Below are 26,373 nucleotides of genomic sequence, written 5' to 3' on the forward strand. Positions count from 1 at the left end.
AGGCAAGACTGAGCCACTGTTTGCATAAATAATCTGGTCAGTACAAAATACAGAATGAATTTTGGTAAATAAGGGCAGAAAAGCATTTAGTAACTGACTTTTAAGTCAACTGAGGATAATTTTCAGGAAACATTATAGTAAGCTGGGCACAATTAAGAGAAGGAAGTGGGAACACTAAACATTCCTCCTTAGGACTTGAAGAGGCATGGGTTTAAGGGTGTAGCCTTTGGGTGCCACGCTACAAATTTACTTCTATGGCATTTTTATTCCTCTGCTTGTTGGAGAACATGAAACTGACTCCTCCTAAAACCAAGTTCATCTGTGGAGTTTATGATTAACCGCTCTATCCAAAACTTTATTCCGTTTCTTAATCTGCACCTGTTTCCCTGAAGTTGAGGAGTATCATAGAAAAGGGAGGACTGAAACTGGGCAGGACCATGCAGAGCCCTCCCAAGCACAAAAGCCCCTCCATGTCCTGTTTCTTACTTGTAGAAAAAGGTCCTGGTCTCCTAGCCTCCTTGAGTTCAAAGAGCAGATGCAAGCAGTTAATGATGTGGACAAGAGAGTCTCAGGACTCCCAGTTCCTCCCAAAGCAATACAGATAATCTGACGCATATCTCAGAGTTGTTCTGCAGAACTAAGATCCCCTACCCAGTGGAGGATGGTGGCTTCTCACTGACTACAAGCATGTAGACCCCAGACTAGTTGGAATCAGAAGGTGGAGATCCCTGAAACACCCCACAGCTACCTCACCAGCAACCAGTCAAAGGAAGATCTACAAGCAGATCATGCATGCTGTGACCCTCGCCCCAACACTGTCTTTAAAACCCCTGCCTGAAAGCCATCAAGGAGTTCGGATCTTTGGAAGCATGAGCTGCCCTTCTCCTTGCCTGGCCCTGCAACAAACCTTTGTTACAAACACCTGCTGTCAGTGTTTGGCTTTCTGCACCGTGGCCACGTGAGCCCTTGCTCAGTAAAAAAAAGAAAAAAAAAATGTGTCTGTGAGAGGGAGATTCACCTCCCATCATCAGCATAACGGAAGTGGAAAGCTGACCTGTGGTTCTGCTGACGTTGAGAAGGAAGAGGAGGGAGACACGACTGAAAGACTGAAGTGCCAGTGTCAGTACTATATGTCACCAGCCTCAGTTCTGCTATCTTTGGAGGCAATTCAGGGGTGAGAGATCTTGCTCCTCAAGTCTCAAGTTGCCTGCTGCTGCACCAACAGCAATATTCCTCCCAAACTCTTCCCAGCTGGTTACACACCACGTGCGTTTTTGAGCTTACTGGCCTTAGGCATCCTGAGCTAGGATTTAAAGGTCTCCAGCCATAAGCATTTCATAACCCCACCCAAGCTGCTCTTTAGCCAATTCCTTTTTGCAATTGAGAGCCGCAGGAGATCCAGTAAAGTGGTTACCTAGCTTACTATTTAATCTAATGGAGTCACTTTAAAAAATAACTGGAAAGGCAGTTCTGGGCTTCAGAACTCCTATTAGCATATTAAATATTACAAGAGGGCCTCATTATGAGGCAATACAACCATGGCAGAGGCTCCAGGACTAGAAACTGGTAAGGCTGCCATAAGCACTATAAACGATAATACAATTACCCAGGCTCCCCCAAAATAATGGACAATGTCACTATACGGCTGGATTTCCAGCCAAATGCCTATTCAAGCCACGTGATTAAATGGTGCCTATGTCTAGCTACAGTTGTTCAAATGTCACCTCCTCTGTGTGAAGCCTTTCCTAAATCACCAAAGCGGAGTTAGTCATTCTGTCTCCTGGCTCTCCAACCCATGTGTGTGTCCAATTATAGAACTTCCCAAAGTGTGCTGTAATTTGTCCTTTTACATGTGAAATCCTGAAAGAAAAGGATCCATTTCATTCCTCTTGGCATCTCTGCCTCCAAATGCATAAGAGCATTTGAAGGGGAGCAGGTTTTGCCACCCAAAATATGCCATTTAGGCATAGGAATAATTTTGAGCTAAAGGCAATCAAAAATCCAGCAGATTCAGGAAAAGCTCTTTACCTCCCCCTCAACAGCCTAAATTTACATTGGAAAGGGGCCTTGTACCAGGAAGAGAACTATTACCAGAGATACCTTTTTACCTAAGAAACTTATTTGCGTAACAGGGCAACCCTTGTTTTCCAAATCTCTCCTCTGCCTTCCTGTGAATGTCCTTCCTTTTCTCTGTATCCCCAGACTCCCAACCGCTTTCCTCAGCTCAGGATATTATATAAGCTCCAATCGAGTGTGTGCACGTGTGCTCAATCACTCAGTATGTCCGACTCTGTGTGACCCCCCGGACTGTAGCCCGCCAGGCTCCTCTGTCCATGGGATTTCCCAAGCAAGAATAGTGGAGTGGGGTGCTATTTCCTCCTCCAGGGGATCTTCCCTATCTTTGAGTCTTCATATGTTTATAGGGTTTCTGTATATACATAAATTTGTTTTTCTACTAACCTGCCTTATATAAATATAACTATTATACTAGCCAAAGAACCTAGAAGGGCAAGAGAAAATTTTTCTGCCCCTAAAGTACTCACTAAATATTTAATCATAGAAAGAAAGGAAGGAAAGAACTTATGATCTAGGCAGGCGGTTGTTTTAATTGCCAGTCTCTGGACCATGAATTGGACTGGCTGTGAACTTTACATGATTTGTGTAAATTTTAGAGTTTGTTTACAATGAAGACTTTTACCATATTTTCCCACTGTATGAGAAACACTGAAATATTACTTTGAGCACCACAAAGACTCCTGTAGCCAGCCTCAAATTGTTAAATGAACCAGCACTGACATATGGGAACAAATCACAATAACAACATTTATTGATCATGTTATAGAACATTATATAACATTATATAACATCATGTTATAGAACATGTTTATAGAACATTACCATGTTCTAGACACTTGTTGATTTTAAAGGTGTTAATCTTATTTAATCCACACACTATCCTATGAGGCATATACTATTATTATTCCTACTTATGCATTAGAAACTGGAGCCCAAAGTCCAACAGCAAATGAGTGGCAGAGCTGGGATTTCAACTCGGGCACTTTGACTCTAGAACTTCTACTTATAATCATTTTGTGGCAGGAGGTAGATGGGCACCCCCCCAGGGTAAAATGATTTGAGATTCATTCCCTGTGGACTAAAACTCCAAGGTAAGAACAGCAGGACAAATAAGGGAGAAGGCTGGCCCCTGCCCAGACCACATATTTCTCATTCTCAAAGTGAGGAAACCTCCCCAACCACATATGTGCATAAAGGCTTCTGGGAAGTCAAAGGGGGAGTGATGCCAAGGAATGCTCTACCCAGACGCCTTTTCAGTAGAATCCATTTGGCTAAAAGATGCCTGCACACATATGGGAGGATCTTGAGATTTACCAAATATGGACTGTGAACCAAGCAAATCAAAATGACTGGCCAAAGGAAATCTGGAAGAAATGTCCCATAAAAATAATTCAAACTGTAATGAGGGTGCGACGCAGTAACTCTGAGTCCACTTGTGTATCTATCCACACATACTGTACTCTTTTTCCTGTTAAATAGTTTACTTGTTTCACTACTTTCTTTGTAGGAATTCTTTTCTGCAAAGCTGAAGGGCCAGGCCCTTGTCACTGACCACTGGTCTAGCGGCTAGGATTTGGTGTTCTCAGGGCTGCTACCCGGCCTCAATCTCTGGCTGGGAACCCAAGCTCCACTCCAAGTCACTGCAGGCCAAGGCCATCCGAGATCAATTACACTATACTGCTTCAGTCAGCACCTGTGTGTTTGCAAAATGAAGCTGCCAGCCTCTTCGGACGCTCTCCTACTTTCCTCCAGCTAGGCAGGGATGTGTTCCCCCAGCCTGAAAAAAGAAAATATAATGGGCAAAATAACGTTAACTCACCCAATAACAGACTGATACCCCCAACAGGCAAGGGGGGTCAATTTCTCTCTCAATGGGCACAGTGTCATATGAAAATAGCCAATGGAAAGGTGAGAGATCAGTTTCCTCCTGGGAAAAGGCCATAGAAATATCAAATCATTCTGAACTAAGATGCACTGTGCTTTTCTATGCAATTCAACACATTTTTATTGCTCTCCCTCTATTTGGCAGGCACTGTGTTGAAAGGACAAGGAGATAAATGGTAACAAAATGGATATGATTAGGTGAGGCAAACACACAGGTAAATAAGAAATCAAAATAAAATTACAAATAAAAGTACCTCTGCTATTGGAATATAAGCACCAGGAACCTAAAACACTGACAGGCACATAACAGATATTTATTACATGAATAAATGAAAGCAATACGGTATGACAAAATCTCTAATAGAACAGGCAGGGGGCACAGAGAAAGAGCCCTACCCCTGAGAAGAGGGTGAAGTAAGGCTTTCTAGAAGTGAAACCCTAAGGCCGGAGGATTACATAGCCAGAAGTTAGGAGTTAACCAGAAGAAAAGAGTGAAGGAGAATAAAAGGTCTCCTGTAGATACGTAGCTAACAAGGATGTGCAACAGCAGCAGTGAAACAAAAATCAGAACGAACTGAGTTCCTAATTATAACGCTGCAATTAGACTTATAAGCAGATAAAACTGTCCATCTGCTCTGACTGAGAAATGGTGGCTACACAACCTCTATAGCCTGGACTCACTCACTCTTTCCTGGCTGTCTTGGTGGTCTCTCTTTCTCACTTACCCACTCCCCTATTGGGTTTCCCTTCACCTTTCAAATAAACTTGGTCTCAAATGTTTGTCTTGGGGTCAGCTTCTGAAGGAACCCAAATCAGGACACTCAGTTAGTCTATAGTAGTAGCAAGCTATAGCAAGGCATAGAGGAACAGAGAAGGCTGGTTTTCTCACAAGGGAGAAATTGGGCATGGCAGGTAAACCTCTACTATTTCACAAGCTTCCTGGAGCTGGCCACAGTTCCAACTTCTATAAAGGAAAAGTCATTCTAATGAGCAGCTCCTATTATTGGTCATGACACAGCTAAGGAAAATATGCTAGAATCCAGGCAAAGCAACTGGACTTGGGAACAGACTGAGAAGAAACGATGTGTGCAGATCTGCTTGGTGGTGAGTAGTACTTAAACTAAAGTGTCTGCCCGCTCATGGTGCCTGATACCTTAACTCCTGATAGCACCAAAGTGGGGAGCTCAGATTGGGCTGGCCTCCCAGCTCTGGTGACTCTCAGCTAGCCCTCTAGTGCTGGGGCTGTTCCCAACTAAGGCTCAGCAGCTCACACAAAAGCCAATACTCAAGAGATGAGTGGTGGTTGGAAGAAAAAGGCTGTTTTATTCAGGAGGCCAACAACCTGGGGAGAAAGTGGACTAGTGTCCAAAAACCAACTCTGAAGACTCTGCTCAACCATGAAAGTGTTTAAAGGGAGAATCATTTGGGGAAGGGGCCAGCGTCTCCCTTATCTTCCACTATGTTCAGACTTTCTTCTGAACGGCTGGTGATGAGGTAACAAGGTGGTGTCCCAGGATGCTTGTGCATGGCCTGAAGCTGCCATCCTCTGCCCGGGTGGGGCCTTAGCTCCTGCAGAAGAGCTCAGAGACACTGTTCTGTGCGCCCCCTGAGGAGGAGCCAGGACCCTGCACTGCTGTTTCTGGACCGCTCCTTCCCAGTTTCTGCATTTCTTCACTTTATTAGCAACTGTTCAAAGCTCACCTTTGGGACTCAGGGAAGAGCAAGGGGACTGAATGAAGCCTGTTTCCTACAATAAGAAACAGGGGACACAGAAAGGATTTGTACCCTAGAGAGCCCCACAGGATCCTGCTCCATTTCAGGGCCAGTGATAAGCAATCACATCCAATCCCAGCTTCCTGGCACTTCTTGCTGTTGTTTGGTCAGTCGTATCGGACTCTCTGCAACTCCATGGACTGTAGCCCACCAGGCTCCTCTGTCCATGGGATTTCCTAGCACCTAATAGTCTCCAAACTGAGGTACCTGCCCCACAGCAAAAACCAGAAGATCTGTTGGACAACAGAAAGCAAAGTAACAGAACACATATTTTCTAATTATTTTTGAATTTTCTACTTCCATAATGTATACTTTTGGTAATATACACAAAATAGAGTTTAACAGTATTAGTTGTATATAAATAAATATAATTATCAGACATCCATTCTCAGAAACTTTCATTGAGAGAAGTTCATGATCAAAAACATTTGAAGAACCTTGATTTAAAGAGCCTGCTTCTTTTGAAGAGAGGGAAGGAATACTAAGTAGTTTTACATTTTAATAAAGAGAAAGAATCAAGCCTATTTCCAGGGATGATTTCTGGGTATTGAAAAACCACATTAAGTAGGAGAAAAGAGAGGCCAGATTTGGCAAGTCATTAGAAAGTTATTAAAATAAATCAAAGACGGGTTATAAGTCACTATCAGGTAAAAGAAATTCATAAAGGCCAGTGCTGGCCACATCTGTCTGTTGGGGTCACCTGGTCAGCAGCCACAATGACAGGCTAAAATAGCTGTCATGTGTTGAAGTTTATAAATTCATCACTGAAAAGGCTCCATCTTGGGTATAAAAGTTGAGCTTTCCATGGCTGTCACTTAATAAATAGCATATTAGTAGATATTAGAATTTAACCACTGGTAATCTAACCCTACAGAGAAGGCAATGGCACCCCACTCCAGTACTCTTGCCTGGCAAATCCTATGGACGAAGGAGCCTGCTAGGCTGCAGTCCATGGGGTCGCTAAGAGTCGGGCATGACTGAGCGACTTCACTTTCACTTTTCACTTTAATGCATTGGAGAAGGAAATGGTAACCCACTCCAGTATTCTTGCCTGGAGAATCCCAGGGACGGCGGAGCCTGTTGGGCTGCCATCTATGGGGTCTCACAGAGTCGGACATGACTGAAGCGACTTAGCAGCAATTTAACCCTGAGCCACCAGGATAAGATGGCTGGATGGCATCACCAATGCAATGGACGTGAACTTGGGCAAACTTCGGGAGATGGTGAGGGACAGGGAGGCCTGGCGTGCTGTAGTCCACAGGGTCACAAAGAGTCAGACATGACTGGGTGACTGAACAACAGTCAAACCCTAGCTTTGTCCAAGATGGCTTGACTCAAAAAAACAAAACTCCTTAAATTAACCTTGAATGTTCATAAATCAAATGAAAGAGTAACACAGAGTAAGGACACGCTACCCTGTCTCTTCCATAGAATAAAGCTATAAAACCTGGACAGAATCCGTGGACCAGCTATTTGAAGACTGTGGTAAATTTCAAGATGGCCCCCAATGATCCCTGCCTCCTGGTGTTCATGCTTTTGTGTAATCTCGTCCCTTTCAGTGTAAGGCTTGACCTAGTGACTGACTTCTAGTCAACAGAATATGGCAAATGTGTTGGGCTGTTACTTCTGTGACTAAGTTATGAAAGATTGTGACTTTCTGTCCTGTAAGCAGACTCTCTCTATTGCCTTCACAACTCGTGTGTTTTTGATGAAATAATCTGTCGTGCTGGAGAGGCCCCCATGGCACAGGACTGAGGGAAGTCATGGGCCAAAAGCCAGCATGGAACTGAGGCCCTCAGTCAAACAGACCTCAAGAAACTAAAATCTTGCCAATAACCATGTGAGCTTGGAAGCAGATCCTCCCCTAGTGAAGCCTTAAGATGACTGCAGCAGCTTGTGAGAGACCCTGAAATAGAGGGTCCATGTAAACTGCACCTGGATTCGTGACCCAAAAAAGCTGTGAGATCATAAATGTGCATTTTAAGCCTCTAGTTTTTTGTTATTTTTTATACAGCAATAAATAAGTACCACAAAGATTCTGGAAATAAACAGCAAAAGGCATTCTGAGAAGATGAGTTTGAAGTACTGCCACACTGGTGATGAGTTAACCATTTTCTTCCCTCCAATTTCCACAGCCTGGATTCAAGGAAGCATAAATTCATATCAAAAGCACAGTGAGCTAACACCTATTAGATTTTTTTAAAACTCTAATAATACCCAGTACTGGCTAGGATATGGAGCAACTAGAACTCTTATACTTTGCTGGTGGGAAAACAAAATAGTGCAGCCATTCTGAAAAATAGTTTGATAGTCTCTCATACAGTTGAATATGTACTTGCCATATGACATAGTAACCCTACCCCCTGGGTATTTACTCTAAAGGAATGAAAGTTTATATTCATATAGAAACCTGTACTCAAGTTCATATGGTCAAATACTTAAAACAACCCGAATGTCCTTCAGTGGATAAACGGACATACAAACTGCAGGACAGCCATACAATGCAATATTAATTACCAATAAAAAGGAACACACTACTGATAAAGACAACCTGGGTGAATTTCAAAGGTATTATGCTGAAAGAAGTCAGGCTTAAAACGTTGAGTACACTTATATGACATTCTCAAAAAGACAAAACTGTAGTAATGGAGAGCTGATTAATGGCTGCCAAGGCTTATGGGGTGAGGGAAAATGTGACTACAAAGGAAGAGCAAGGAGTTTTGGAGGTGATGTTCTGTATCCTGATTATGGTGGAGGTGACACTAACCTAGCCAAGTGTTAAAATTCACAGAACTGTACAAGTTGGTTTTACTGTACACTAATTTAAAAATAATTTTTAAAAAAAACTTCCGAGCTGCCCTTGGTGCCTTAGTGCCTTTGGGTCTGCAGACATTAAAGTCCGCATGGGCTGACTGTGACTGCCAAGGGTCTTCCTAAAGCAATGCCAGAAGCAGTGCCTGCCACTGTAAACTATGAGCACTAAGGAATACACTTGTCCTTGTGTTGGACTTCACTTTTAGCTATCCATGGGCAAAACTCAAAATCAGAGACCCCAGTGAGAAAAAGCAACCCATCATCCTTTACCTAACAGATACTTACTGAGCAAGTTCCAGCTATGAGGCAGATACAAAAATGAAAACATTCTGATTCATTTCCCTACCAGATTCATAGTGTAACGAGGGACACAGGCCATCCACAAATAATTTTAAGACAGAAGGTGTAGGTATGAGGCAGGAGACAGACATGCCCCAGGCTGAACAGTTTCTCTGCAATGGACAGAAACTGCATAAAAGCGGGATGATGGAGGAGGTTGGGCCCTACCCAGATAAGAGATAAAAGACCACACATTTCTACTTCTCAAAGTCAAGGAGATCTCCCTGACTACACATGCACAGAAAGGCTCCTTAGAGGTCGAAAAGGGAGGGGACATCACCTCACAGTAAGTGATGTCAACTTCCCATAAGCCTCTTCACCAGAGTCCACCTTGGCAAAGAGATGAGTATGCACACGAGAGGATTCTGAGATATGCCAAATACGGACTCAGAACCAGACAAATCAAAATGACTGGCCAAAGGGAACCTGGAAAGAATGCCCCACAAAAGTGATTCAAGGGGTTTCCCTGGTGGTCCAGTGGTTAAGAAATCCACCTTGCAATGCAAGGGACACTGGTTCAATCCCTGCTCTGGGAAGATCCCACATGTTTCAGGGCAACTGAGCCCATGCACTACAACTACTAAGCCTGCATGCCTAGAACCCGTGCTCTGCAACAAGAGAAGCCACCACGACGAGAAGCCTGTGCACTAGAACTACACAGTAGCCACCACTTGCCGCAACTGGACACAGCCTGCGAGCAGCGACAAAGACCGAGCGCAGCCGAAAGTTACATAAATAAATAACATTTTTTTAAGTGATTCAAACCACCAGGAGGGCACAACTCTCTCTGAGCCTGCCCATGTGTCTATCCACATGTACCATACCCTTTACCTCCTAATAAACACTTGACTTGTTTTACTACTTTCCATTTTCGTGTGAATTCTGCAGAGCCGAAGAGCCAGGGCCTTGTCACTGACCACTGGTCTAGTGGCTGGGATTTGGCACCTTCACCGTCTATAACCGGCCTCAGTCTCTGGCCGGGAACCAAAATCCTGCTTCAAGCCACTACAGGCTGAGGCCACCCAAGATCAGGTACAAAGATATGCCATGTACTACCGGAGCCCAGAAGGATACGAGCCCTGCCAGGACAAGTCAGGAGACATTTCCTAGAGCGTACAAGGTAGAGAACGGCATTCCAGGGAAATTGGGAGCACACCACATTTGAGTTATGTCTCCGGAGACTGGGGTGGATAGAATGTATATACAGCAGAAGATGGGGATGCGAACCTGAGGAGGTAGACTGGTGCCAACTGTGACTGTTCCCATAAATCACAGCAAAGAATTCATACTTTTATCTGTCAGTCAAAGACTGCAATTTCAAATGCTGACACGGGCTGGAGTCCATAACAGAAATGAACGAAGCAGCCGGGGCAGAAATGATGGGGCACTGTAGGGAGTTTCCGTCCAAATGGGGCGGCAGCTGTCCACAACTCCCAGCCCAGCACTGCCCGCTGTAGTTTTTCAAAAGAAGCCGGACATGCTTTTATGTACAATCTCTGTATTTTTAAATGCCAGTATGAGTATACCTCTACAAACTTAAGATGCCATCGATTACAAGGTGTATCATTATTTTATGTACCCATAAGAAACAAAAAAGCAACTCATCAAACTGTGACACACCATTGATTTTAAGGCACATCCCAATTTCAGAGGTGCTAAAATGTGGAAAAATGTGTCTCTCAGAATCAATGAAATGCAGCAGTAATTCTCACTTTCTCAGAGCACTGTACAGACTCCAGTGCGAGGCTGCCAGACTGCAAACTCTGAGTGAAGAGGAGCCTGAGAGTAATCTCATTAGATTCACACTTTAGGAAGATGACTCTGCGGCTCACATGGCAATGACCTGGTGAAATGCCAGCCAGAGGAAGACCAATGAGGAAGCGCCTGCAATGATCCAAGAGATCAATGACAAGGGCTGAATTAAGGCAGTAGCAGTACAAATGGAGAGGAGAGGCCAAATGTGAAAGCCTTTTAGGAAATAAACCCACTGGTCCCAGACTGGGTATAGGGAGCAAGGGGGATAGAGGCATTGATAAGGATTCCAAAGTTTCTAGTCTGGAATACTAGATGGATCCATCACATCTTCAACAATGCTCACTGGGTATCCACCAGGTGCTGGGCACTGCAGTGCGCCCTGGGGGTACAACGGTGGACAAAACACACATGGTCCCTGCCCTCTGGTCATTTACAGTCTAGTGAGTGACACCCTAACAAGTTAAAATGTCCCATAGGCAGCAGAGGCCCTTTTTAAAGCCTAGAAAATAAATGAGGTCTGCAGATTCTGATTAAAGAGGTTATCAGGTTATCAATAACAGCTAAAGTGATCAGAGGGAGCACTTGTAAAGTTAGAGGCAACAGGGGCAAAATCAGATGCCTAGGAACAGAGACATTAAAAGGGAATGAGGAGGAGAGATAAAACAAAGGAGACTAAAAACAGAACAATATGGAAAGGAAAAGGCTCAGGAGAGAGGTGTATCTGTAAACCAAGGGAGATATGTATTATCATGGAATCTAATATACCTTTATCTATAATTAATGCACAGAAGTAAATAACCTTGGTTAAATGTACAATTCAGATTTTCAGAATTATGGGTATTTGGTGTTTTACATGAATTCCAAATAGCCTTATTAGAACTGCTTCTTATTTAGAGAGTTGTGGATATTTTAAAATATTGCCACTATCTGTTCTTTCAGCCTGTTATTGTGTCTCTGTTTGACATCTAGCATGAGTCAATGGCAGAGCAATGCTAATTCCTTCAGCAGGAGCTACAATCCATCATTCTAAGACAAAAGTGAAACAAAGAATATACATTTATACTATCCCCTCTCATGTCAAAGCACAGGGAATTGGGCAAAACTGATCTAGGCCAGACAGCAGAGTCCCCTTGCAAGATCATCACAAGGGTCATATCCCAGAGCCCCGCACCAGGTTGTGATGTGGTAAGATACTCTGGTCCTCTGGACTTGTTCAGAAAGGCCCTTTATTTTCTGAGAGAGGAAGTCAGGCCCAGATAGGTTAAGTAGCCTCCCAACATCATCATCTTATGACTTGGTGGCCAGTACTCGTCCCATTACATCAGAGTGATCCAACTCTACCCTAATAAAGACAGCTTCAATACTACATACACTAAAGTATGACACACTCAATACATAAAACACTAACTCTACTAGAGCTGGCCAAACAACTAAACGGGAAGAACATATGGCTCCATGTCTACCCAGATTTCATTCAATTTATCTGCTCCTTTAAGAGTTCTTACCCTTCCCTCTAAGTTTAACCAGTTCCACAAAGGTTGAAGGAAAGTAAAACTCCTAGATTTTCATGTTGTTGGTTGTTCAATCTTTTAGCCTGACCTGCAGACTCAGGACACAATCCATCATCACGCTTACAGATCTTACTTGAAGAGGAGTCCTCAGCCTCATCTAGAATTTTCCAGATGGAGATTCTAGAATGACTCTTAAGGTTGTCTTGGTAACTCCATAATGATGAATGCAGGTATGACTGTACCTGCCAATGGAATGTGAACAACACAACCTGGATGAGAGAACCACTTCCTGCTTACTGGGAAGGTAGCTTCCACGTTCTCCAAGCTTACTTGTTGCCAACCATTACCTCCCTGTCAACCATGTTTGTTTTCATGAACACAGAGAACAAAGAACAGTTGGTTTCTTGAAGGAATATCGAAACTATTAGCTAAAGCAAGGCCTAGGAAATACCCATGGCTTTCTTTTCAAAACATTTGTTAGTATCGCCTCAGATGACTACAAGTTTATGGTGGAGACTTTGGAAAGGTTTTTAGAGAATTTTAAGAATACTTACTCTTGTCTTGGTTTTATTCATATATTCATCCAACAAATATTTGTTGAGCCCCTACTGTATGCCAGGCACTGTTCTAGACTCTGGAGTATATACGTGGACTCTATGATTTAGGGACTTTCAAAGGAAAAACTAGGGTTTAATAAGTCTTAGTTTAATAAAGCTGAAGTTAGTATTTTCACTAATACCCCCAAAAGGGCAAAAGTTATTCATTTACATAAAACTCTCTAAAATAGTGCTTCTCAAACTCTGATATGCTTATAGACAACCTGGGGACCCTGTTAAAACACAGATGCCTGGCCCAGCCCCTAGAAGTTCTGATTCAGTAGGTCTGGAGTTGGCTCCTGAATCTGGAGTGCTAATGAATTCCCAAGGGACGCTGAAGCGTACTTTGAGAGGCACTACTCTGTAACACAGTATGGCTTTTTTTTTTAATCTCTGTTTCTTTTTCAACCCACTCTTCCACAACTTTTAAAGTCAAATATATTCTACAATGCTTTTGTGTTTTTCACGGTCAACTCAGTATCAGCAGAACATGAGAATGTTGTGATATATAAATGAAACAATAAACTAAAGATTTCAAATATTTGGAAAGAATGAAAGAAATAACAATCATAAGCAAACTGATGTATCAGTAATGTACCAAAACCTCACAAATTTGCCCTAATGAGGTGGATTGTTATTCTTATTTCATAAGTCGGATTTACAAAACAGTTTTAAGGATATGTATTCAAATTAACCTGATGTAACTAAGAACAGGAAAATGCTACATGTTTAATGACTCTCTTACTTTAACAGGGAGATAAGAGCTATTTGTAATGAATATACTCACATTTCGATTAAAACTCTGGATTTTATATTACATGAGATACAAATACCTCCCCACTTAGGCCTCTGTTTCTCGCCACTAAACTGGTATGTCTGTCTCATATGCCATGCTCCTGCTGATGTGGTTATGTGAAACGGATACTAGGTAAACGAGCTAGCTAGTGGCAGATTCAAGATTTCTCTACACTGTTTTTCCTAAGAAGGCTATAAAGTTAATATAGGGTCTGGAGAAAGTAGTGTCATTTTTAAAAATTAAAAAAGTCTCTGTACATGGAAGAATAGGAGGGTTAGGAAAGGGGACCAGGAGTAAATTCTCGCAATTTCAAGGAAATATCAGCTCTGTCACTTATTAATACATGCCGGGTACCTTAGGAAACGTTTATTACTTCTCCAAGTGCCTTCTCATTTTAAAAATGGGGATAATATTTAAATGGAAAAATCTAAGTGGAAAATCCTTCATAAAGTGCTAAACAGATATTCGCTACCATTTCTAGGAGAGGCCTACATTTCCTGAGTGTATACACATCCTGGAGAAGAAATGTGGCCTGGTCTGTGGGTCAGGATGTGCTTAGGAGCATCAGGGACTTCAATTTCACAGTCAGATTGCCTGGGGTCATTTTATACATCCACCACTTAACAGTTGTGTGTGAGCTTGGGAAAATTACACAACCTCTGTGTCTGCTTCTTATAAACTGAGATAGTAATAGCACTGCTCACACTGAGTTGATATAAGGAATACATGGGTTCATACACATTGTGGCAGCCACGGATAGTTGCCTAGCCAGTATCTATTCTCCTTTTCTTCCATACCAATAAAGCCCTAATTTTGCTTTTGATGGCAATGGGCCCAGCCACCAAAACGTCATTTTCTAGGATCCCCAGTGGTTAGGGGTGGTCATGTGACTCTGTTCTGGCCAATGAGATATAAGGAGAAATCTAGTGGCTGAGGCTCCCAGAAAAGCCATTTTTCTGATTTAAAAAAAGGAGAAGACTTAGCTGTCAGGAGCCCTTTGCTTTTACCCTTCCCCCACTGTGTCTGGAAGCATGACATAATACCTAGAGGAGAAACAGCCCTTTTGAGTGCATTAGGACAAGAGGCTAATGCTGAGAATGATAATGCAGAAAGACTGAAGGAGAGCCTGGGACACAAATTATGTGAAGTGGCTTATTTCCTGACCTAATGTCACCTGAGGTAAAAGCCAACGCCTCTGCATTAAGTCCCTGTTATTTCACTTACCTCATCACATGCAGCCAAACACATTCTCTAAGCAATACACTTGTAAAGCAGTTTTGAGTAGTGCCTGGCTTATAGTTAGTATTCAAAAAATAATATTATTTGCCCAACATTCTGTTGCCTAACCAGGTGGCCGACAAATATTGCCCCTTGATTCCTTACAACAGTACCCCAATTTTCCTTTTTGAACTCAATTCTGTCCCTATACTAAGCCCTGTGGTTTGCATGGGATTGACACCACCCTCCACTCTAAGTGTGAGATTGAACTGGCTTAATTCAATCAGCATGAGCCCACTTGCCAAGCAACAATGACTGCCCAGGGCTAGGCACACAAAACAGGCCTAGGCAGCTCACACATCCTCTTCTCCCAGCAAAAGGGAGAGTTCAGGTGGGCAAGTAACTAAAGACAGGCAATATGAGTAATCTCCAGGCTCCTATTTAATCTACTTAATCAAATCTACAGTCAAGCACAATAAAAATTCATATCCAACTCACCTTTTCCAAAGAAAAGAACAGCAATAAAATCTACAATTTTCAATTGTATGAATTCACTGAAATTTCTCTTCGAGAAGAGAAAAAAAAATTAACAGCTGGTTGAAACTGTTTTGTTTTTGTTTTTTGTAAACACGTCCAGGAGAACGCCTTTAAGAATAGATGTGCATCTGGGTTTTAGAATGAACGTTGGACCCGAAGGCAAACACTGGAAACCTATGACTAATATTGAAATAATATTCACAGACAGTTGTCATGGCAGCCTGCTCATTCTGCACAAAATAGAACCCACTGCATTTTAATAAGATTTAGCAAAGGAAAGCTGCTAGCCTGCAGACAGCCTCTAACTGCGTTAAACAACCTACTAATTGGTCTTGGTTTTATCATTATATATAGCCTTCAGACTATACCCTAATTGTATCCCAAAAAGTCACAAACACTTAAAATCACTAACAAAAACACTAAGATGATCTTAATTTAACACCTCCACCCCTCTTGAAATCTTCCCATCAAACTATAAAGAAAGCTTATAGGCAAGTCCCATTGTGTGCACAGTTGAATCCACTTAGAAATCTAAAGACAGTAAGTTTGGGAGAATCAGAGGGAAATGTCATTTCTGTCACCAATTAGCATTGGCTGGATGCCACTATCAGTCACTTCCTTTTAAGCAGGGTTCTGTAGGAGGAGCCAATTTGGGGAGTAGCCAAACTGCTCTGTGCTCAGTTACACAGTCCCAGAGGAGTGACTTTAGAAACTGGAGGCATCTTGAATAGTAGAAATAAGGGAGGGGGAGACAAAGTATTTTCAGTTGATCTGTTTCTCTCTTGAGTGGCTATCTATCAAGTCTAAGGGCACTGAATGTGACTGCAGGTGATTTTGTAGATGACATATATCTGGTGTCGAGAGGAATACCACACAAAGCTATCTTTCCTAATAGATAGGCTTTTGCATATCACCCTGCCCCCTCTCCTGCCTTCTCTTTAAGAGAGAAGAGACAGAGTCTAATTAAAAGTCAACAACATAAAAAATTCAGTAACATCCGAAGTTAGGAAAAACATATCAAGCCATTATCATCCATTAACATCTTGAAACAAATTAGTCCTTTGGGTTAATTAACGTTCTCTAAACTCCTTGAGATGGGGCCATGTCCTACACTTAAAAAAAAAACTCCACACTACCCAACACTGAACTCGTAAACATATTGCAGGTATGTGACAATAAACAAAGGAACTGAGACACTGAGGAGCAGTCCCTCAGTAACTGGTGGGCAGATTAAATACACTGTCAAAATGGTATAGGAGAGAAATGTGGAAATACTGAATCAGTGGGGATTGTGTTTTCCTTCATATAACTGAAACTCTCACTAAATAGCAGCATTAAAAATTAGTAATTTCACTTTTCAAATGTAATCAAGAGTCTGGAAGTAGTAAATTCGGGGCTGGGACCCGGGTACCTTCCTTCTTTCTGCTGAGCAATGTAGCTTTCTTCTTCACAATTGTCAGCTCATGATCACAAAATGGCTGCTCTCCCTCCAGCATTTTATGTACATTCTGAGGAGAAAGTGAAGCTAAGGGCAAAATGGGGCGATACTGGAGCCAGATGGCCTGGATGTAAAACCCTACTCCTTTATTTACTTAGCTTTGTGACTTAGTTACATAATTATTCTGTGACTCAGTTTTCTCTTCTGTAAACTAACCATAGTAACAGTACCTTTCTCACAGGTTTCTTGGGAGGATTAAATAAGTTAATATGGGTAAAGAGTCTGAACAGTCTCTAACATAGCAAGCATTCTACAAATGTTTATTTTTATTACTGACGAAAAGAAGAATGAATATTGAATAAGCAACTAGCAGTATCTGCCGTAGATGTGTTGTCCACTCTGTAGCCTCACCCATCCTGGTTACTGTCATCAGCGGGGACAAGTGGCCTGCCGCATCTGAGAACTGACGGCTCTCCAGGCCGGAAAACCAAAACCCTGAGCTGCCAGAGCAGCCATTCCCATGACCATCAGCCTCTGTCCTCATTTCCTCAGAACCTAAGGCAACAAAACTTCCCAGTGTCTGGGCCAAGAAGGCACTGCCAGCCCACTGTGGTGATGCCCATCCATTCTAGACATGAGTCATCAGGACTCCTTCTGTTGCAAGAGTCAGTAAGGCCAACTCCTGCTGGCCTCAGCAAAACTGGAAACGCACCCTTCTGACAGCGGATGAGTCAATGAGGAGACCTAAGGCCTGACTTGGTCAAGGCCTTAAATGACAGTACCTGGTTACTCTGTTTCTCACCTCCAATTCCTCACTGTTGGGTCTATTCTCAGGTTTCAAACTGGTGTCTCTCAAACCTTGTGATCACCCACATTAACTTCTCAACATCCTCCCTATGTTTCAGTAATTCTCCACATTTGAATCCTCGAGAAACAAGAAATTTGCTCTCCCAGCCTCTTTCATAGCAGAGCACAGGCGTGTAACCTAGGCTCTGCCAGAGACCTCAAGTTAGAAAAGAGCAACAGAAGGAGTCAAGGGATCATGAAAGCCGCCATCTGCCAAAGTTAGTTTGCAGAGACAGCAGTGCCAGAGACGCTGGACCCCATCACGGGCTTGACTTTCTAAGTCTGTATTCAAAAGGGGCAGCCGTGGGCAGGTCTCTCTGCTGGTACAGCCCTGCAATGATAGTCAGACATTATTCCTGGCTTTAGAGTCTCCAAAGCCAACCTTCCCGGAGAGCCTCTGGGCCACCAAATATCCTTTAATAAATATTTTGTTCTTAAACTAGGAGAAGTGTTGAATCAGCTTAGATGATGTTATACCCTAAATCAGTAGTTTACACTTCTCAGGGTTGATTTTTCACTCCTGTTTTGCGCAGGCTGGCTGCAGTTCAGTAACATGTGATCTTTCCTCTAAGACTTGGGCCAACCTCTCTCTGGGGCATTGCTATACTCATAACAAAGGGGAAATATCAAAGCAGCACCCCACAGGCTGACCTTCACACCTCTGCTGGGAAGTGAGGCACATCACTTGTGCCCACATCCAACTGCTGAAAATAAGTCACTCGGTCAAACCTATCCGTGGGGCAATGGTGTAGAAATCCCACCTGGGAAGAGCAGTAAATATCTGGGGCAAGAAGCTTCTGCTGTAGGCAACTCAGAGCCTGTGTGATACCATGCAATAGTCAGATGGCAACAGAATCCCCAGTCTCTGGATTATCTGACACTGAGTCCAGGGTGAACAAGGAAATGTCTCCTCTTAGGAATTCACACAAAAGGCCCAGAATAAGCTCTGACTGGGACTGACTGACCTAGCATGAGTCATCTCCAATCTTGAACAGCTCCATTCAAGATATTTTTATGGAATGGTTACTATGTAACAGGTCCTACTTAGATTCCACAGACTATAACAGTGAACAAAACCAAATCCATGCCCTCACAGAACTTTCTGGTTGAGAATGATAAGGGGCAGAAAATATTTAGAAATAAATAAATATCTAGAAAATTACATGGCAGTACAGTGTAGAGAAAAATAAAGCAGGAAAGGGGGATATTGAGTTTCCAGGGTGAAGGGAAAGGAAAATAGCAATTTTAAACAGGGCAGTCAGGGGAGGATTGCTGAGAAGGTATTTGGGCAAATACCTGAGCAAGGTGAGAGAGCAATGTGGTGACACAGATAAACAGCAGTAAAGGCTGAGAGAATAGCATGTGCAAAGGCCCTGAGGCAGAAAAGGCCTACTGTGTTTGAGGAACAGTAAGCAGGCAAGACCCTGGATCTTGGATCACAGCCTTGTCATGGCAAAGGAGCTTGTGTAACTTAGTGAAGCTATGAGCTATGCCATGCAGGGCCACCCAAGAAGGAAGGGTCATAGTGAAGAGTTCTGGCAAAATGTGGTCCAGAGGAGGAGGAAATGGCAAACCACTCCAGTATTCTTGCCTGGAGAAGCCCATGGACAGTATGAAAAAGCAGAACAATATGACACCACAAGATGCATGCCTCTCCCATAGTAAAGTGTCCAATATGCTACCGGGAAAGACCAGCAAGCAACTACTAATAGATTCAGCAAGAATGAAATGGCTAGGCAAAAGCAGAAACGATGGTCAGTTGTGGATGTGTCTGGTGGTGAAAGTAAAGTTTGATGCTGTAAAGAACAATACTGCATAGGAACCTGGAATGTTAGGTTCATGAATCAAGGTACATAGGACATAGTCAAGCAGGAAATGGCAAGAATTAATATCAATATCTTAGGAATCAGTGAACTCAGATGGACAGGAATGAGAGAATGTAATTCAGATGGCCATTATATCTACTGCTGGGTTAGAATCCCTTAGAGGAAACGGAGTAGGCCTCATAGTCAACAAGAGAGTCCTAAATGCAGTACTTGGGTGCAATCTCAAAAATGACAGCATGATCTCAGTTTGTTTCCAAGGCAAACCATTCAATACCACAGTAATCCAAGTCTATACCCCAACCACTGATGCCAGAGAAGCTGAAGTTGACCAGTTCTATGAAGACCTACAACACCTTCTAGAATTAATACCCAAAAATGATGTCCTTTTCATCACAGGAGACTCGAATGAAAAAGTAGGAAGTTAAGAGATATATGGAGTAACAGGCAAGTCTGGCCTTGGAGTGCAAAATGAAGCAGGACAAAGGCCAACAGAGTTTTGCCAAAAGAACAGACCGGTCATAGCAAACACCCTTTTCCAACAACACAACAGATGACTGCACATGGACACCACCAGATGATCAATACTAAAATCAGGTTGATCATATTCTTTGCAGACAGAGAAGCTCTATACAGTCAGTAAAATCAAGACCTGGAGCTGACAGTGGCTCAGATCATGAACTCCTTACTGCAAAATTCAGGCTTAAATTGAAGAAAGTTGTGAAAACCACTAAGCCATTCAGGTATGACCTAAGTCAAATCCCTTACAGTGGAAGTGACAAACAGACCTAAGAGATTAGATCTAGTAGACAGAGTGCCTAAAGAACTGTGGACAGAGGTGGCAATAACCAAAACTATGCCAAAGAAATAGAAACTGCAAGAAGGCAAAGTGGTTGTCTGAGGAGGCTTTACAAATAGCTAAGGAAAGAAAAGAAGCAAAAAACAAGGGAGAAAGGGAAAGATATACCCAACTGCATGCAGAGTTCCAAAGAATAGCAAGGAGAGATAAGAAGGCCTTCTTAAATGAAAAGTGCAAAGAAACAGAGGAAAAAAAAGAGCTCTTCAAGAAAATTGGAGATATCAAGGGAACATTTCTTGTAAGGATGGGCATAAAACAGCACAGAAACAGTAAGGACCTAACAGAAGCAGAAGAGATTTAAGAAGAGGTGGCAAGGGGCTTCCCTGGTGGTCCAGCAGCTATGACTTTGAACTCCCAATGCAGGGGGCCTCAGTTTGATCTCTGGTCAGAAAACTAGATCTCACGTGCCACAACTAAGAGTTTTCATGCCACAACTAAGCAGTCAAATAAATAAATATTTTTTAAAAAAAGAGGAGGTGGCAAGAATACACAGAAGAACTACACAAAAAAGGTCTTATTGACTAAGATAAATGTGGTCTGGTGCGTTAGCTCACCTAGAGCCAAACATTCTGGAGTGTGAAGTCAAGTGGGCCTTAGGAAGCATTACTAAGAACAAAGCTAGGAGAGGTGACGTAATTCCAACTGAGCTATTTAAAATCCTAAAAGATGAGGCTGTTAAAGTGTTGGACTCAATATGCCAGCAAATTTGGAAAACAACAGTGGCCACAGGACTGGAAAAAGGTCAGTGTTCATTCCAATCCCTAAGAAGGGTAATGCCAAAGAATGTTAAAAGTACCATACAACTGCGCTCACTTCACATGCTAGCAAGGTTATACTCGAAATCCTTTAAGCTAGGCTTCAGCAATATGTGAACTGAGAAGTTCCAGATGTTCAAGGTGGATTTAGAAAAGGCAAAGGTATCAGACACCAAACTGCCAACCTTCATTGGGTCATGGAGAAAGCAAGGGAATTCCAGAAAAACATCTGCTTCTGCTTAATTGTGGAGAAGGAAATGGCAACCATTTCCAGTATTCTTGCCTAGAGAATCCCAGGGACAGAGGAGCCTGGTGGGCTGCCGTCTATGGGATCACACAGAGTCGGACACGACTGAAGCGACTTAGCAGGCATGCATTGGAGAAGGAAATGGCAACCCACTCCAGTATTCTTGCCTGGAGAATCCCAGGCACAGAGAAGCCTGGTGGGCTTCCATCTATGGGGTTGCACAGAGTCAGACATGACTGATGCGACTTAGCAGCAGTAGCAGCAGCTGCTTAATTGACTACACTAAAGCTTGTGACTGTGTGGATCACAACAAACTATGGAAAATTCTTAAACAGATGGGAATAACCTACCACCTTACTCGTCTCCTGAAAAACCTGAATGCAGGTCAAGAAGCGATAGTTAGAAAAGGACATGGAATAAAGGACTGGTTCAAAATTGAGAAGGTAGTACAACAAGGCTGGATACTGCCACCTTGTTTATTTAACTTATACGCAGAGTACATTATGTGAAATGCCAGGCTGGATAATTCACAAGCTGGAATCAAGACTACTGGGAGAAATATCAACAAATTTAGATATGCAGATGATACCACTCTAATGCTACAAAATGAAGGGGAACAAAAGAACCTCTTGAGGAAGGTCAAAAAGGAGAGTGAGAAAGCTGGCTTGAAACTAAACATTCAAAAAACTAAGATCATGGCATCTGGTCCCATCACCTCATGGCAAATAGAAGGAGAAAAAGTGGAAGCAATGACAGATTTTATTTTCTTGGTCTCCAAAATCACTGCAGATGGGGACTGCAGCCATGAAATTAAAAGATGCTTGCACCAATCATACTGTTCATACTGTTCATGAACAGTCTCCAAAATCACTGCAGATGGTGACTGCAGCCATGAAATTAAAAGATGCTTACTCCTTGGAAGGAAAGTTATGACCAACCTAGATAGCATATTCAAAAGCAGAAACATGATTTTGCCAACAAAGGTCTGTCTGGTCAAGGCTATGGTTTTTCCAGTGGTCATCTATGGATGTGAGAGTTGGACTGTGAAGAAAGCTGAGCACCAAAGAATTGATGCTTTTGACCTATGGTGTTGGAGAAGACGCTTGAGAGTCCCTTGGACTGCAAGGAGATCCAACCAGTCCATCCTAAAGGAGATCAGTCCTGGGTGTTCTTTGAAAGGAATGATGCTAAAGCTGAAACTCCAGTACTTTGGCCACCTCATGCAAAGAGTTGACTCACTGGAAAAAGACTCTGATATTGGGAGCGATTGGGGGCAGGAGGAGAAGGGGACGACAGAAGATGAGATGGCTGGATGGCATCACCCACTCGATGGACATGGGTTTGGGTGAACTCCAGGAGTCGGTGATGGACAGGGAGGCCTGGTATGCTGAGGTTCATGGGGTCGCAAAGAGTTGGACATGAATGAGCGACTGAACTGAACTGCACCAATCAATTTGATACACCATATTAACAAATTAAAAGATAAAAACCATATGATCATCTCAATAGATACAGAGAAAGTTTCTGACAAAATTCAACAGCCATTTATGATAAAAAAAAAAAAACTCTCCAGAAAGTAGGCACAGAAGGAACATACCTCAACATAATAAAGGCCACATACAACGAACCACAGCAAACATTATCCTCAATGGTGAAAAACTGAAAGCATTTCCCCTAAGATCAGGAACAAGACAAGGGTGCCCACTCTCACCACTACTATTCAACACAGTTTTGGAAGTCCTAGCCATAGCAATCAGAGAAGAAAAAGAAATAAAAGGAATCCAGATTGAAAAAGAAGTAAAACTATTTGCAGATGACATGAATTCTTTACATAGGAAACCCTAAAGATGCCACGAGAAAATTGTTAGAGCTAATCAATGAATATAGTAAAGTTGCAGGATAAAAAATTAATACACAGAAATCCCTAGCATTCCTATACACTAACAATGAGAAATCAGAAAGAGAAATTAAGGAGACAATCTCATTTATCATTACAAACAAAAGAATAAAACACTTAGGAATAAATTTACCTAGAAAAACAAAAGACTTGTATGCAGAAATTTATAAGACACTGATGAAAGAAATCAAAGACAACACAAACAGACAGAGAGATACACCATGTTTGGATAGGAAGAGTCAATACTGTGAAAATGATTATACTACCCAAAACAATCTACAGATTCAATGCAATCTCTATCAAACTACCAATGGTATTTTTCAAAGAACTAGAAAAAATAATTTCACAATTCGTATGGAAACATAAAAGACACCGAATAGCTAAAGCAATCTTAAGGAAAAAAAAAAAATGGAGATGGAGGAATCAAGCTTCCTGACTTCAGACTATGCTACAAAGCTACAATCATTAAGATAGTATGGTACTGACACAAAAACAGAAATATATATCAATGGAACAAGATAGAAAGGCTGGAGATAAATCCACACACCTATGGGCACCTTATCTCTGACAAAGGAGGCAAAAATATACAATGGAGAAAAGACAATCTGTTCAATAAGTGGTGCTGGGAAAACTGGTCAGCTATGTGTAAAAGAATGAAATTAGCATACTTCCTAACACAATACACAAAAATAAACTCAAAATGGATTTCAGACCTAAATGTAAGACCAGAAACTATAAAATTCTTAGAGGAAAACATAGGCAGAACACTCTTTGACATAAATCACAAGATCCTCTATGACCCACCTTAGGAGGAGTAATGGAAAAATAAACAAATGGGACCTAATTAAACTTAAAAATTTTTGCACAACGAAGGAAACTATAAGGTGAAAAGACAACCCTCAGAATGGGAGAAAATAACAGCAAATGAAACAACTGACAAAGGATTAATCTCTAAAAGATACAAGTTCATGCAGCTCAATACCAGAAAAACAACCAACCCAATCAAAAAGTGGGCAGAAGACCTAAACAGATATTTCTCCAAAGAAAATATACAGATGGCTAACAAATGCATGAAAAGATGCTAGTAATCACTCATTATTAAAGAAATGCAAATCAAAGCTACAATGAGGTATCATCTCACACTTTTTGGAATGGCTATCATCAAAAAGTCCACAGACAATACATGCTAGAGAGGATATGGAAAAAGTGGACCCTCTTGTTGGTGGGAATGCAAACTGATACTGCCACTATGTGTGGAGATTCCTTAAAAAACTACAAATAAAACTATAATATGACCCAGCAATCCTGCTATTGAGCATATATCCTGAGGAAACCAGAACTGAAAAAGACACATGTACCCCAATGTTCACTGCAGTACTATTTATAATAGCCAAGACATGGAAGCCACCTAGATGTCCACCAGCAGATGAATGGATAAGGAAGTTGTGGTACATATATACAATGGAATATTACTCAACTACAAAAAGGAATGCATTTGAGTCAGTTCTAATGAGGTGGATGAATCTCAAGCTTATTATACATAGTGAAGTAAGTTAGAAAGAGAAAGACAAATATCGTGTACTAACACATATATGTGGAATCTAAAAGGTGGTACTGATGATCCTACATGCAAGGCAGCAAAGGAGACACAGAAAGAACAGACTTTTGGACTCAGTGGGAGGAGAGGGTGGGATGATTTGAGAGAACAGAATTGAAACATACACATTACCATATGTAAAATAGATAGCCGGTGGGAGTTTGATGTATGATGCAGGAAAGCCAAAGCCAGTACTATGTGACAACCTGGAGCGATGGGGTAGGGAAGGAGGTGAGAGGGGTATTTAGGAGGGAGGGAACACATGCATGCCTATGGATGATTCATATTGATGTATGGCAGAACCCATCACAGTAATAAAAAGCAATTATCTTCCAATTAAAATAACTTAATTTAAAAAACATATATATATGGAATCTAGAAAAATGATACTGATGATCCTATTCACAGGGGAGCTAAGGAGACGCAGACATAAAGGACAGACTTTTGGACACAGCAGGGGAAGGAGCGGGTGGAACAATTTGAGAGAATAGCACTGAAACATATACATACCATACGCAAAACAGACAGCCAATGGGAATTTGCTGTATGATGCAGGAACCTAAAGCCAGTGCTCTGTGACAGCCTAGAAGGGTGGGATGGGAAGAGAGGTTTAAAAGGGAGGGGACATATGTATACCTATGACTGATTCATGCTGATGTATGGCAGAAAAACCACAATATTGCAAAGCAATTATCCTCTAATTAAAAACAAATTTTAAAAAAAGGACACTTGCTCCTTGGAAGGAAAGCTATGACAAATCTAAACAGTGTATTAAAAAGTAGACATCACTTTCCAACAAAGGTCCGAATAGTCAAAGCTATGATTTTTCCTGTAGTCATATACAGATGTGACATTCAGACCATAAACAAGGCTGAGGGATGAAGAATTGATGCTTTCAAACTGTGGTACTGGAGAAGACTCTTGAGAGTCCCTTGGACTGCAAGGAGATCAAACCAGTCGATCCTAAAGGAAATCAACCCCGAATATTCATTAAAAGGACTGATGCCTAAGCTCCAATATTTTGGCCACCTGAAGCAAAGAGCTGACTCACTGGAAAAAACCTTGAAGCTGGGAAAGACTGAAAGTAAATGAGATGGTTAAACAGCATCACTGACTCAATGGACATGAATTTGAGCAAACTCCAGGAAATAGTGGAGGAAAGAGGAGCCTGGAGTGCTGCAGTCTATGGGATTGAAAAGATTCAGATACGACTTAGTGACTGAAAAACAACAAAGCAGCCAAGTGTGGTCCTGTAAGGCAATGTAACAGGATATATGATCAGAGGGGTAATAAATGGAAGATCAGATCATGTAGTACCTTGCAAGTCAGTGTAAGTCTCTGGCTTCCATTCCAGTTAAGGTGGGGAGCTATTGAAGGGTTTTGAACAGAAAAGTGACATGATCTAACTTAGGTCTTGAAAGGATCACTCTGGTGGCTCAGTGATGAAGAATCCACCTGCCAATGCAGGAGACATGTGTTCAACCCTGGTCTGGGAAGATCCCACATGTCAAGGAACAACTAAGCCCTTGCACAACTACTAAGCCCGTGCTCTAAAGCAGAAAACCACAACTACTGAAGCCTGAGTGCCCTAGAGCCCATGCTCCACAACAAG

The 26,373-nt window shown here is 42.1% G+C and overlaps 1 protein-coding gene across 6 annotated transcripts in view; it reads right to left on the bottom strand.

The window, feature by feature from the left end:
- Positions 1–26,373, bottom strand: part of PPEF1 (protein phosphatase with EF-hand domain 1) — a 147,335-nt gene that overhangs the window by 115,584 nt on the left and 5,378 nt on the right. For 3 of the 6 annotated variants that reach the window (XM_018044019.1, XM_018044015.1, XM_018044016.1), the window contains exon 4: positions 3,770–3,853. The exons of the other annotated variants lie outside the window; for them this stretch is intronic. The gene's annotated coding sequence lies outside the window, so the exon portion shown is untranslated. The remainder of the gene's footprint in view (positions 1–3,769; positions 3,854–26,373) is intronic. 6 annotated transcript variants of the gene reach the window in all.

Source organism: Capra hircus (assembly GCF_001704415.2).
Source record: "Capra hircus breed San Clemente chromosome X unlocalized genomic scaffold, ASM170441v1, whole genome shotgun sequence".
Taxonomy (NCBI): Eukaryota; Metazoa; Chordata; class Mammalia; order Artiodactyla; family Bovidae; genus Capra; species Capra hircus.